Source organism: Globicephala melas, chromosome 5, assembly GCF_963455315.2.
Source record: "Globicephala melas chromosome 5, mGloMel1.2, whole genome shotgun sequence".
Classification (NCBI taxonomy): domain Eukaryota; kingdom Metazoa; phylum Chordata; class Mammalia; order Artiodactyla; family Delphinidae; genus Globicephala; species Globicephala melas.
The window spans coordinates 132,544,469-132,559,128 of record NC_083318.1 but is presented as its reverse complement, the minus strand read 5'-3'; the positions used below and the strand labels follow the sequence as shown (position 1 = coordinate 132,559,128).

Sequence of the window (14,660 nt, the reverse complement as noted above, 5' to 3'; positions counted from 1 at the left end):
TGATTAACTTTTTGAACACTTACAGAGTTGGACTATTGAGAGGAAAATGTGGTATTGGTCAGTCACCAGCAGGGTAAGTCTGAGTTAGCAGGCCCATTCCACTCTCACACATTCTCCTACATCAGCTCCATTAGTAACCAGGTTGGTACTTAGACTTCCATATACTAAGTCTGGCCACATGGCTTGCTTCCTGAGCAGTCGCACAGGACCCCACGCTTAGAAGGTCCCTGTGCTTAGAGGTCCCTGGGCTTGGTTTAATGCTCTGCTGTCCCTGTCTTGAATTCTTAATGATTATTAAACAAATAGGTTCATATTTTCATTTTGCACTGAGCCCTCAAATGAGGAAGGCAGTCTTCCATATACCATCCATTAAATTTTATTTCTTAACTTGTTCTGCCTGGGTGAAGAAGAGGAATGCTATTTACTTGAATAGCTACTCAAAATCCCAATACATCAAATCATATAAATTATCGTATAATTATTTAACAATTAAAGGCACAATTTAGGGAATTATACCATGTAATATAGAAACCGGATATAGAAACCCAATTTCTTTAGGTGTATGGTTAGGTTGTTTATTTGAGATGTTTCTTGTTTTTTGATGTAGGATTGTATTGCTATAAACTTCCCTCTTAGAATTGCTTTTGCTGCATCCCATAGGTTATGGGTGGTCCTGTTTTCATTGCCATTTATTTCTAGGTATTTTTTGATTTCCTCTTTGATTTCTTTAGTGATCTCTTTGTTATTCAGTAGCATATTGTTTAGCCTCCATGTGTTTGTATTTTTTACAGGTTTTTTCCTGTAATTGATATCTAGTCTCATAGCATTGTGGTTGGAAAAGATACTTGATACGGTTTCAATTTTCTTAAATTTACCAAGGATTGATTTGTGACCCAAGATATGATCTATCCTGGAGAATGTTCCACGAGCACTTGAGAAGAAAGTGTATTCTGCTGTTTTTGGATGGAATGTCCTATAAATATCAATTAAGTCCATCTTGTTTAATGCATCATTTAAAGCTTGTGTTTCCTTATTTATTTTCATTTTGGATGATCTGTCCATTGGTGAAAGTGGGGTGTTAAAGTCCCCTACTATTATTGTGATACTGTCGATTTCCCCTTTTATGGCTGTTAGCATTTGCCTTATGTATTGAGGTGCTCCTATGTTGGGTGCATAAATATTTACAATTGTTATATCTTCTTCTTGGATTGATCCCTTGATCATTATGTAGCGTCCTTCTTTGTCTCTTTAATCGTCTTTGCTTTAAAGTCTATTTTGTCTGATATGAGAACTGCTACTCCAGCTTTCTTTTGATTTCCATTTGCATGGAATATCTTTTTCCATCCCTCACTTTCAGTCTGTATGTGTCCCTAGGTCTGAAGTGAGTCTCTTGTACACAGCATATATACAGGTCTTGTTTTTGTATCCATTCAGCCAGTCTGTGTCTTTCGTTTGGAGCATTTAATCCATTTACTTTTAAGGTAATTATCGATATGTATGTTCCTATTACCATTTTCTTAATTGTTTTGGGTTTGTTATTGTAGGTCTTTTCCTTCTCTTGTGTTTCCTACCTAGAGTAGTTCCTTTAGCATTTGTTGTAAAGCTGGTTTGGTGGTGCTGAATTGTCTTAGCTTTTGCTTGTCTGTAAAGGTTTTAATTTCTCCATCAAATCTGAATGAGATCCTTGCTGTGTAGAGTAATCTCTGTCGTAGGTTTTTACCTTTTATCACTTTAAATATGTCCTGCCACACCCTTCTGGCTTGCAGAGTTTCGGCTCCTAGTGTCTGGACACCTTTCCTCTTTCACGGCTCCCTCCCACTGGGGCAGGTCCCGTCCCTATCCTTTTGTTTCTGTTTATTCTTTTTTCTTTTGCCCTACCCAGGTACGTGGGGGGTTTCTTGCCTTTTGGGAGGTCTGAGGTCTTCTGCCAGCATTCAGTAGGTGTTCTGTAGGAGTTGTTCCACGTGTAGACGTATTTCTGATGTATCTGTGGGGAGGAAGGTGATCTCCGTGTCTCACTCCTCTGCCATCTTGAAGGCCTTCCCTTCATTTCTTTTTATACCCTTGAATGTCTAGCCTAGAACTCTGTGACCATATTCATAGTAGATGATCTCTAGATACTTGCTGAATGAATAAACAAATGAATAAATAACTCATTCTTCATTTGTCTTCAGAAAGGTGATAGTAGCAAGAAGCTCTGGAGGCTTTGGGCATCAGAAAGGATAAGAAATGAGAAGGGGGGGGCAATAAAGGAAATATTGGCCTTCTTTTCACCAAGATTCAAAGGAGGACCAGGAGAAAAGGCCAACAGAATGAGCCACTCCTGAGGCCAGGACAGCCTGCAAGCAGGCATGGTCTTCCAGCTCTCCAGGGTTCCTCAGTCCATCTCCCTTCTGACCTGCCACTGACATTCAGAGGGTCCCAAAATAAAGCCGAGCAGAAATATCTAGTTATATTTACATCTTAATGGCAGGGGAAAATATATTTGCAGAGCCAAACATTGTTTTACCAGTAACCTTACTACCTGCAATCTAAAAGACATCACAGAGCCAAACATTGTTTCACCAGTAACCTTACTACCTGCAATCTAAAAGACATCACATTCGTTTTCCTTTTGTTTGCTTTGCTTATTTCTGGAAATGTGGTTTCTCTTTAGAATAGCTCCAGGGTGGAAGCATGTGAATACTCCTGAGTTATTAAAACCACCACCACAGTCTTCATATTCAAACGTGGCAAATATAGAAGGTGACTCCCATTTCACCAAGCTATGAAAATAATATTTGGGGGAGAAAATAAGAGGAGAGAGGTCTCTACATACATGCAAGCAGTGCCTAAAAGTGATCTGACCCTTTGCTCTTCAAAGTTTGGGCATCTAAAGAGAAACATCACGGGCCACACCTTCATTTGGCTAAGTATATGGTTTTAAGACACTAAACTACTCATTAACAAGTTTCTGCTTAGATTTTCAACCACATTTTAAGCACGAAAGTTTGCGGCTCGTGAGTTAACAAGATGCCACCAAAGAAAACATTGCTGCATGGGGTGTTGCTCCTGAGATCCTTGGAAACAGCAGATCGTACTGGGTTCCCTGTGACCCTCTGCATTTGAAAAGCATTGGTTTGCTAATAGTTGGTTTCAGGCTGCAGTGGTCCACAAACTGTTTTGTTCTTTTTCTATGGTCTGTGAATGATATGCCTCAAGGAATGATGGCTGATACTTTTTTCATTTTCCTCCCTAATTTTCTCACTAAAAAATGTTTAATTAGTGAAAAGGCAACATATTTATAGATATAATAAAACAGTAGAGGAAAGACTGTTTTAAATATACGCACATGTTGTGTTTAGATACACACACCCACCCACACACACACACACACACACACACACACACACACACACGTATATTTTAAGGATACTTTAAATTCATACACATGTGATTCAGAAAACTATACTGTTATGTTTCCCTAGAGTATGATGAAAGTGAACTGTCATATGAACAACAAATTTTTTGAGGTGTTTAGCAATAAAAGGAATATATGTATGCAAAATCTATAAAAGGAATGTTTAATGTTACGGTTAAGTAATTTAAGATCCAAGGAGTGAAATATATTGAAGACTCACAGTAGCAGACACTCCATACGCACTATCTTACTGCTCATAAGGACTTTAAAATAGGTATCATGTCCTCATATTAAAAATATGGAAACTGAGACTAAGAGAAGCTAAAATGAATTCTAATTCTAATAAAGGATGAATGAATAGTTATGTTAACAATTTCTAAATTTGCTATTTGCTCTTACAACATGATTTAAAAGTGACAGTATAGTAAAAACTGGCAACACAATATTTTGAATGACAACACTAATGCTCTTTAGTCGATTGTTTCCCCAAAATCCTTAATAGAAAAGCCCAAAGCAGGAGTTTAATGGAGGCTGAAAAGAAAGGTGCTGGGATCAGGAAAACAATAGAAAAAGGAATGTATTCCACAGGGCTATAGAACATAATAAATAATTATTATGAGAAAAAATGTTTCAGAGAGTCATTCAGTAAATTGTGTTGTATATGAAATAATTTAATTAAAAATTAATTTAAGTTGAGAATTATATTGTATTTTACTAAATTTAATAGAAAATTCCAGTTATCAGTAAGATTTGGCCACCTAAGTAAACGAAAATATAAGTTATTAGGGACCAATAATTATTTTTTTAATTGAGATACAGTTGATGTATGATGTTATGTTAGTTTCAGGTGTATTACACTATGATTTGACATTTGCATACATTATGAAATGATCACTACAATGGGGACCAATAATTCTTGCTTACACCTGCAATGCTTTATACATTTCCCAGGCTGTCAAATGTTCAAACAAGTAGTGAGATCTCTATTCTCACAAAAATTTGCAGCAGATATATTTTCCAAGCTCGAACTGTAGTTCCAGCAGCATCTTTCAGACCTCCATGGAAGTGTGAAGGACATTTTTCAAATTTCAAAATGTATTTAATAAAAATATAAAATTTATTTAACTAATGAAATCGAGGAGCTTCCATTTACCTTCAATTGAGGGTAATTAATTTGCAGTGTAATGACAGGATAAAAGGCAAATATCAAGAGGCAAATCTAATAGAATTCTATCAATGCCTTCCAAGTAATGAATATGCTCAACTAAAATCGCATGCTTATGGACTGATATCAGTATTTAGCTGGATCTAACTGTGTGAAAAGACATTTTCAAAGATGGAATATGTAAAATCTCATTTCATTAATGATGTCCCTTTGCAGTCAATTTCGATGATAGAGAACAACAACGTTGAACATTTGGCAAAATTTAAGGAAAGGATCCTGAAATGGGATTTTATTTATTAAGTCACTAATGTTAGGGGTTTTATCCATCAGAGTGTGTGTCATTTATTGCAACAGTTTGCCTTATGTAAGCTTAACCACAGAATCACCTACTTCAAACAAAACAAAAATTATTTTTTTACTGAGGTATAACTGACATACAACATTAGATTCGTTTCAGATATACAACATAATGATTTGATATTTATATATATTGTGAAATGATCACTACAGTAAGTCTAGTTAACATCCAACAATTTTTTTTTAATTTAAATCATCCCACTATCTATAGCGTATGAGCTAGGACTCAAATTATAACCTCAATATATTTTGTCTCATTATGATACACAAATTATGCTATCTCTAATTATATTTTATACAAATTAAATGTGCTATGACCTTAACTCTTACATCCCATTTAATATTTATACCTATCACATTGGGAATTATTTTGTCTTACAGACGAGAAAGACTAAGGCTCAGAGTGGTCAATTAATGTGTCTTAAGTTACTGAGCCAGAACTTAACCCATGTATGTCTGTCTCTAAGTATGTCTTTTCACGTATAACTCTAACTGATGTCTACTTATTCCCATGACAGCTCACAGCGCAGCTGGGCTGAAGTGCTCAGAGCTAAAATGAGAACAGTGCAGTGTGGAGCCCCTGGTGTGTTCTGGTTCCCCCCCTGGTTATAGATCTTACTAAATGTATCCATCTCCTAGTCCATCTTCTTTATACTCTGATTTTACTCCAAGTGGCCACTTAATTAAAGTTTAGGTATCAATGTTCTGACTTCATTATAGCTTAAATTTAAAATTAAACATGTCATATGTCCATAAAAAGATGGGTACACCAATGTTCACCGTAGCTTTTTTCATGACAGAAAAAACTAACTAAATGCCCATCAACAGGAGTATGAATAATCAAATTGTGGTATATTTATATAATGGAATACTACTCATCAATAAAAACAATGAACTACTGATACATGATCAAAATAAAAGTATTATGCTCAGTGAAAGAAGTCAGACACAAAAGAAGACTTGCTGTACAATTCCGTTTCTATAAACTTCAAGAAATGGCAAAACTAATCCATGGAATGAAAAACAGAATAGTGTTTGCCTCTGGCAAACAGAGGGAACAGACCAGAAAAGAAAATGAGAGAACTTTTAGAGTAATGCAGTTGTTCTATGTGTTGATTTGGGTGTAAACAGTTATTAAAGCTTAATGAACTGTACGCTTAAGATACACATAGTTTACTATATGTATTTACACTTTAATTTTTTAAAAAACCAAGTTTCTGGGGTTTCCCTGGTGGCGCAGTGGTTGAGAGTCCGCCTGCCAATGCAGGGGACGCGGGTTCGTGCCCCGGTCCGGGAAGATCCCACATGCCGCGGAGCAGCTGGGCCCGTGAGCCATGGCCGCTGAGCCTGCGCGTCTGGAGCCTGTGCTCTGCAACAGGAGAGGCCACAACAGTGAGCGGCCCGCGTACCGCAAAAAACCTGCAAAAAAACAAAAAACAAACAAAAAAGCAAGTTTGTTAAAGGCCCCAGATTTGATCTGAATTCTTTTTATTTATTTTATTTTTGGCTGCATTGGGTCTTTGTTGCTGTGCGTGGGCTTTCTCTAGTTGCGGCGAGCGGGGGCTACTCTTCGTTGTGGTGCACGGGTTTCTCATTGCAGTGGCTTCTCTTGTTGCGGAGCACGGGCTCTAGGCACGCGGGCTTCAGTAATTGTAGCTCACAGGCTCAGTAGTTGTGGCACATGGGCTTTGTTGCTCCATGGCATGTGGGATCTTCCCAGACCAGGGCTCGAACTCGTGTCCCCTGCATTGGCAGGTGGATTCTTAACCACTGCGGCACCAGGGAAGCCCCTTATCTGAATTCTAATGCTACCTTAAGCCCTAACAGCTTTGAAACAATGCTAAGTGCATCCCAGGAAGCATGTTTAATTTACTGCATCAATTCGCCGCCTTACTTGGAAACAACCACAGAACCATTGGCCAAAGTATGGTGCAATTCAGAGGGAAAACGAAAAGAAAACGTACTCTTCTGAGTTAGATGGTCTACAGAGTTAAATTGAAAGTAGCGTCATAGTTGTCCATACAGTGTTTTCTAGCAGGTTGGATGCTGCAGTGACTGTTGTTCTCCATATACATAAGGGTGTCTGAAAGTTTCAAGTGGGATCACAGGTTTTTTCCTTACTGTGCATGTTAAACATGTAATTCCTTTTGTATAGCCTATAACTTTGCTATGGTACTAGAGAATAATGTGAATGTGAAAATGATGGTGGGATAATAGAAGAAATCCTGTAGTAAGAGGCAGGCAAATTGATTTCCAATCCTGTGGTAATGAAATTAATTCATGTATTTTGGAGATGGTGATGGTATTTTTCACAGGTCTAAAACAATGAAAAAATATCTCTCACTTCAACTAAATTCACAGTTAACACCCACTTGGGAATCTTTAAAAAGTTTCCTGAGAATGTCTTTATTTTATTTAGTTTTGATAAGTTTGCTATCTGTTCTTTGAGAAAGAAAAAAAAAATGTCAAGTGAAGAAATATTATAAAAGGCATTGTTTCATGGTTTCTTCAGGCATTTTCGTAGATGGCATCTTGGTATATCAAAGTGCCTCTAGTGAGCTTACCTTAACCTCTTCACAAAGAAATGATGGACAGATTTCTTGTCTTAACTTTATTGGGATATCTTTGTATCTTTTTATTGGGATATCTTTGTATGCCCAGCATGCATTTGGCACTATGCCTAGTACAGAGTAAGTGCTGAAAACAATGGATGGGTGGATGGATGGATGGATAAGAAACTTTGGCAAGTCTATTGCGTGCAACATCACACACTTACAAAAAGAAAAACTGGTTTTTCTTACTACTGACTCATAGAAATATCATTTTGGGCCTTATTTAAAAACTGAAATTAAGAGGCTACCAATCTCCTACTTCAACAGGTGCCTCTGTGACCATCAGGTAGATGAGTAATCTACAGCCTTTTGGTGTACATGGAATGCTATTGCTTAGCAAGAGTGTGTTTTAGAAAATTATAACCATTCTTCAAATTTGGGGACAAATGGCTAGATTGTATTAGCCAAACTCTCTCTTGAAATATGAATTTTATTTTAGGAAACAAATGAAACAAAAAAAAATTCTCGCACCAGTGTCATGGAGGAACTTGGTGAAGGTCCGAATTTCTGGGCCTTTCTTATGATTAGACACAGTGAAGTGTTCAGTTTTTCTATTAGATCCATCTTCTTCTGCAACTCTCCTTGCTCCCTCTTCCCACCCTCACCCTCCCTTGTGAGTTCTCCATGGGCCCCTGAGCTGGACAGTGGTCCCTTAGCAATCCAACGCCTCATTTGATACACACTGCTTCCTTCTTTGCAGTCCTTTAGATTTGGTTTTTCTCAAATAACCTGTTCTTTTGTGAGGTCTCCCTCGAGTCCTGAATAGAATCTACCACCAAATTTAAAATATCCAAATGCATAGAGAACTTCTGTCTCTCATGGTGACCAACACTTCTTCTACCACAAAGACCAATTCTGGCCTCTTACGGGTGGTGGCTTCTTGCTGTTTGACACAGTAACACCAACAAAAGCAAAGACTCAGCCCATGTACCTTAATAAAGTATGAACTTGAATGTGGAGCAGGAGGTCTTGAGCTATTACAGGAAAACATAATGACAAGGAGGACTTGCCTCTGGTTTGGAATCAGCCTGAAATTGTAGGCAAATCCCTTGACCCTCACCCTAGACGGAAAGCCACAAGACCAAGGGAGGACATCATCTCTCGATGACAGCCCATCAGATTTAAAGAGAAATAAGAAGTTCCATCTGTTTTAAAAGATTTTCTAACTTTGTAGAATTAGATCACAAAACTTGAATTTTAATGGGGTCTCCAGGCCACCGTCCCATCATTGTAGTCACTACTTTCCTTTCACTATTGGGGACACTGAACATGGCCTCTTTGGGCTGTTACTTAATTTTATATTTCTATCAAGGAATAACTATGTCTAGGTTTTTAGATATTTCTATCTAAAAAATGCCAAAACCCCCATATTTTTTTGCATATAAATGTCATTCTTTCAAAAGAGAGACTTTGCCAGGTTTCAGGTGAGAATAGGCATTTCAACTTTTTTTTTTTTTTTTTTGCGGTACGCGGGCCTCTCACTGCTGTGGCCTCGCCCATTGCGGAGCACAGGCTCCGGACGTGCAGGCTCAGCGGCCATGGCTCACGGGCCCAGCCGCTCCGTGGCATGTGGGATCTTCCCGGACCGGGACACGAACCCGCGTCCCCTGCATCGGCAGGCGGACTCTCAACCACTGCGCCACCAGGGAAGCCCTATTTCAACATTTTTGATGGTGACAAAAGCTCATGTTTTCCAGAGTTGTTAAATTTCTTGCTTAATCTGATTTATTTTATTTCTGACTTGGCCTATTATTATTTAACTTGTCATCACTTTATTCCACCTGATTTTATTATAAATTGTTTAAATTTTTTTAGATTTTAAAAATTGAGGCAAGACATGTGGTCTTATCCTTTGCCTCTGAGTGTGGCTGCTCCCGAAGACTACAAAGATATAGATAACCATCTTGCATTTAAAATCTCTCTAAGAGGGCTTCCCTGGTGGCGCAGCGGTTGGGAGTCCGCCTGCCGATGCAGGGGACGCGGGTTCGTGCTCTGGTCCGGGAAGATCCCACATGCCGCGGAACGGCTGGGCCCGTGAGCCATGGCCACTGAGCCTGCGCGTCCGGAGCCTGTGCCCCGCAACGGGAGAGGCCACAGCAGTGAGAGACCCGCGTACCGCAAGAAAAAATCTCTCTAAGAAATGCATTTCTTATGCATTAAATAACTGACATTTTATTCTTTAGGGTAGTGCATAGGATTAAGAGGAGGAAGGAACTTATGTCCTGAGCTCAAATTCTGATATGGTAGTTAGACTTCATCATTAGTAACAAGTACAAGAAAATCAGTCATTCAGTCAGTCACCCAACATCTAATAAGTTCTTTCTATAGGTGCGGTACCATGACAGCAATACAGAAAGTTATTTAGGAATAGAGAAAATCAGTGAATTAACTAGAAAATATCAAAAGAAAAAGAAAAAAAACCCCTAAAACTAAAAAGTTTAGGACAGAGGTTCTAGATGAAAGCCCAGGTAGGGGGAAAAGAATCATCTGGACGAAAATGAGACATACATAGAGAGATTATTCTTCCAAAAGGGAGAAAAGGAAGAAGCTTGCTTGGAATGCACTGGGCCAGAGGTATCCCGAGGAATCCACATTCGACACAGTCAAGCAGAAAATACCAAAGCAAATCCCAATAAATGTCCACTAAGTAAGCAGGTGGCCTCAGACGTCCAATGAGTGTTGTAACCTTTACGGATGATGCAATGAGATGAGCCATATCATACAAAATTACAACAAGACCACAACTAAAGACTGGCAGTGATTTGCTTTTTGTGGAATCACAAACTGTTATTATTGCAGGTCATTGCAGAAGGTCCAAGGCAATGGAAAACCTAAGGAACACCAAAAATATAACCCCAGCTAGTAACTAAAAGACTATATTTGTCACTTGTGCAATCCCTGAAATGATGATTTCTGAGAACTCATTTCTCAGTTCTTCACTAAAGAATGTGCTGAGCTGATAAAAAATCTTAGGCATTTTAACATCACAACGTAAACATTCAGGTTTTTCACAAAGTTATTGAATAATCAAGTAATAGCATGAAAGCTTCTCTTTGGTAAGTAGAAATTTGTTTCCAGCTCAAAACACAAAGAGGGTTAAAAAATTTTTTTAGATAAAAAGTGAGATCAAAATGATCCCTCAGTCTGTCCATATGTAGAAAAGAGTGTTTGCTTTTTCCTTAACTATGGCTGATAGAGATATAGACATAACAGCCCTCTGGAAATCATATAGATTCCCTTTCTCATTCTCTTAGGGTTCATGGCCCTCCAAAGCTCAACTCTATTATTCCTTAGTATTTAATTTCTCTCCTTAGGGAGACATTAAATGAAGTTATTTTTTTCTCCTTATGGGACAATAATGGGGAAAAAAAGAGTTGAGAAACACCGCAATAATGGTCTTTCAGTATTCATTCTTAGTCAGCAATTATTTCAAGATTATTTATGGAATAAATGTCCTACATCAGGCACTGTGATGAGTGCTTGGAGATATAATGGTAAATAAGACCCTGTCCCTGTCCTCAAAAACTTCTAATCTATTCAGAGGTCATAAGAGATAAGCAATCAGCCCCAATAGAGAAGGGTCATTACTATCACAGGAGTGCTTTGGAAACATAGAAGAGGTACCAACCTAGCCAAAGTGAAGATAGGAATTAAGGACAGGCTTCCTGAAGGATGTGACATCAGAACTGAGTCCTGGCTGACTGGTCAGAGTTAGACAGACAAAGATAGCATGTGCAAAGGCCCAGGGGAAAAGACATGGTGTAAAGGGAGAGAAATGAAATACTTTAGTATGAGTTGAGCTTAGTGTGAGACAGGAAAGTAAAAGGGTGGGGCTGGAGTCCTATGTAAGAGTCAGATCATGAATGGCCTTCTATGCAACTCTGAGAAGTTTAAATTTTATCTTGAAGATCCTAGAGCCATGGGGAATTTTTAGCAGAGGTTGAAAACATATTATTGAAAATATGTTTTAGAAAGTTTATTTTGGCCAAGGTGTGAAAAATGGATTGGAGAAAAAGAAAATAAAGAGGTTCTTGTAGTAACCCAGGTGAGACAACAGTGGCCTCAAGTAAGATAATAGTTGTAGTGAGGGTGGATAGAAGTAAGATTTGAGGGCTGTGGAACTGAGAGGACCACACTGGGATGGGAGGGGTAGGGGACAGACAAGTGATAAAGACGACTTGCATTGCTAGCTTGAGCAATTAGAAGGAAGGGTAGTTGGGAATTTGAGGTAATTTTGTAACTTCCAGGGGGAGATTTCCATTATAAGTTTGATAAAACGTTATGACCCTGAAGCCAGGAGGAAAATTCGAATAAAAAAAAAAAGGAAAAAAAACAGCAGATGGGTAAGTGAAGCCATGGGAACGAAAGAGCTCATCCAGAGAGACTCTGGAGAATGTGAAGAGGAGCTGGACAAGGACAGAACCCTGAAAATATCAACATTCAAAAGACAGCTAAAGAAAGAGGAGCACTTAAGAGCAGCTGAGAAATAGGAGGCAGGGAGGGAAGAGGAAACAGGAGAATGCAGTACGACGCATGCGGGAGGGAAGTAGAAGTTTTGAAAGAGGAGGAAACAGTCAGTGGTATCTGCTACCGACACCACCTAGGAAAGTGACTGAAAAGTGTCCATTGCAATTCACCAGCAAGAAATCATTGACTAACCAGAATGAAGTCATTGGTAACCTTTATGAGATAAGTTTCTACAGAGTTATGGGGGCAGAGGCCATACTGTAGTGGGCTGAGAAACAAGTAGAAGGTGAAGAAGGTGGGTTATTAAATGTTGACAACTCTCAAGAAATTTGACTGTGAAGAGGAAGAGAGAAATACGTGAGTAGCTGGGTGGGAATGTGTATGGAGGAAGGAGGGTTTTTTTGGTCTTTGTTTTATAAAAGAGACTTGAAAATTAAAATTCCAGTGAAAGAGAGCCAATAGGTAGAAGCAGATGGCAAAGTAGAAAGAGAAGTACCTGGGCAGGTTGTAGAGAGATACAACCAGACTTAACCTTCATTCACTTCTCCCAAATCTTGAATAAAGAAGATATGGAAGGAGACAAACAAATTCAGAATCTTCCCCTTGGAGACAGGAACCACGTCACAGAGAACAGTCTATAAGTACCCTGCCCTCAGTCTACTATCTGCTAATAGCATTGTGTGCTAATCTTCACCGTCTCTTTATCAAAGTGCAAGGAATTAATTGATATATCTCATTAATGTTCACCTGATGTCAAAATCTATGAGAACATCAGTCTCACGTAAATAACCATAGATGTGGTTTTCCTGACTCTGTATCTAGCAATTTAAATAGATACAGTCCTTGCCCTCTAGAATCTCACAATAAAAAACAGATGACACAGACACACACATCACCACCACCATTACCACACAAGGGCACAATATTACAGTAAGAGAACATGATGGTTCTTAAATAGGAATTTATATTAGGTACATGTTTGGTATTTGTTTTTTCTGGCTATGGAATACATGAAAGTTTTGCTGGCAAATTGAGTGGGGTTAGGAAAAGCATTACTTGACTTTCACATAAACAGTGGAGGTCTGGGAGGGAAGAGGGGAGGGAGAGCTTGACTAGATTACAAGTTCTAAGGGGAAAAAACCTGTCTCTTTTGGACCCCACCACCCAAGCTTACTAAATGAGTGACAGCAATTGACTGATTATATAAAGTCCTAGATCCAGGGATTTACTGATGGAAAAACTAGGCAAAGGTTGAATAGGTAGGCTTGGATGGAGGGCAAATGCATACCGAATATCAAAAGGTTAACACCTTAGTGTTAAAAGGTATGACACCTTAGATTGGGCAGAAAAGGGTCCAAAGATGAAGTATCAAAGAGCAACCAGGCTGACGGTGAGGTAGCTCAGGAGAAGAACACTATAGGTGTGAAGGTTGTTGTCCAAACTACATACTACCTTTTGGTTTCATAGAGAAAGATATGGAACCCTTTAGGATTTAGTAAGAACTAGAATATTGGCATAGCCAGGAATTTTAGCATTTTTCTAATAGAAAAGAGGAAATTTTGTCATTTATTCCAGACAATTTTAGGTTATTAAGATTTCAATTAAGAGCTGCTAAGAGACTTCACATGAAAATATGTCTTAAAAGTATTTATTTACTTCTTAGACTTAGTTATTAATAAGTCTATATAGAGCATCTTGAAATATATTCTAGCAGGCAAGAAGTAATAAACGATATTGGAAAGGAAAGTTGGGGGCAGACTTTTTGGGCTGAGCAAGTCTTACCCAAGGTCAAAAGCTAGCAAGAGACAGCACCAGGACTTCAGTTCAATCTTTGATTCTAAATCCTGTGGTCACAGAAGTTTTGGTAAGGGGAAATAGGCAACATGCTCACAATTAGAATATTACTACTGATATTCTAACCTGGCAAGAGGTAATGAGGACTTGAACAAAGGCATAGGCAACAAGGAAGGAGGGAGGAGGATGGATTTCAAAGAAACTGTGGAGGTGGTGTTAATAAGATTTGGTAACTGAGTAAATGTAGCAAGTAAGAAAGAAGAGTACATCACAATGAGTGTAGGGTTTTTCCAGACATGACTCATCACACAGTGAAACTTGGTTGTGGCATCAATGATGCGAATGTGTGTTCATATGCCATCTAAGAGAATCAGTCCATAACAGCCTGCTTAAATAAAGAAGACCCTTGTGATGATGAGACCTTAACAAAAGGTGTTGTTGGGACAGCCCTAGTTATAAAAAAAACAAAAACAAAAACAAAAAGCAGTAAGAATCTTTGGTTTTGTTTCTTTTTTCCTCTAGCACTACTTCTTAGAAAGAATGTTCCAATAAACTTGCATGAATAAATCTAGTCAATTTAGAGTAGCTATAGGGCTGTTGGAAAGGATATATCAGGCTTAAATGACTCATTGAAGGTAAGAGATTACAGAATATTAGAAATAGAAAAAGGCTTAGAGATCACTTAGTTCAATCATTTCCATTAAAAAAAAAACCTGTATAGGTCACTTCAAACATATGCAAAGGTGAAGAGCATAGCGTCATGAATCTGCATTGACTAATCATCAATTTGATGATTATCACATTTTATTTATTTTTTGGCTGCGTTGGGTCTTCGTTGCTGTGCGCGGGCTTTCTCTAGTTGCGA

At 38.5% G+C, this 14,660-nt stretch overlaps 1 long non-coding RNA gene across 2 annotated transcripts in view; it reads right to left on the bottom strand.

The window, feature by feature from the left end:
• The window catches only part of LOC132597372 (uncharacterized), a 272,819-nt gene that overhangs the window by 110,598 nt on the left and 147,561 nt on the right, over window positions 1-14,660 (bottom strand). The window contains exon 4 of one of the 2 annotated variants that reach the window (XR_009564135.1): window positions 4,149-6,341. The exons of the other annotated variant lie outside the window; for it this stretch is intronic. This is a non-coding gene — a long non-coding RNA (uncharacterized lncRNA). Of the gene's footprint in view, window positions 1-4,148; window positions 6,342-14,660 lie in introns of those variants that run through there. 2 annotated transcript variants of the gene reach the window in all.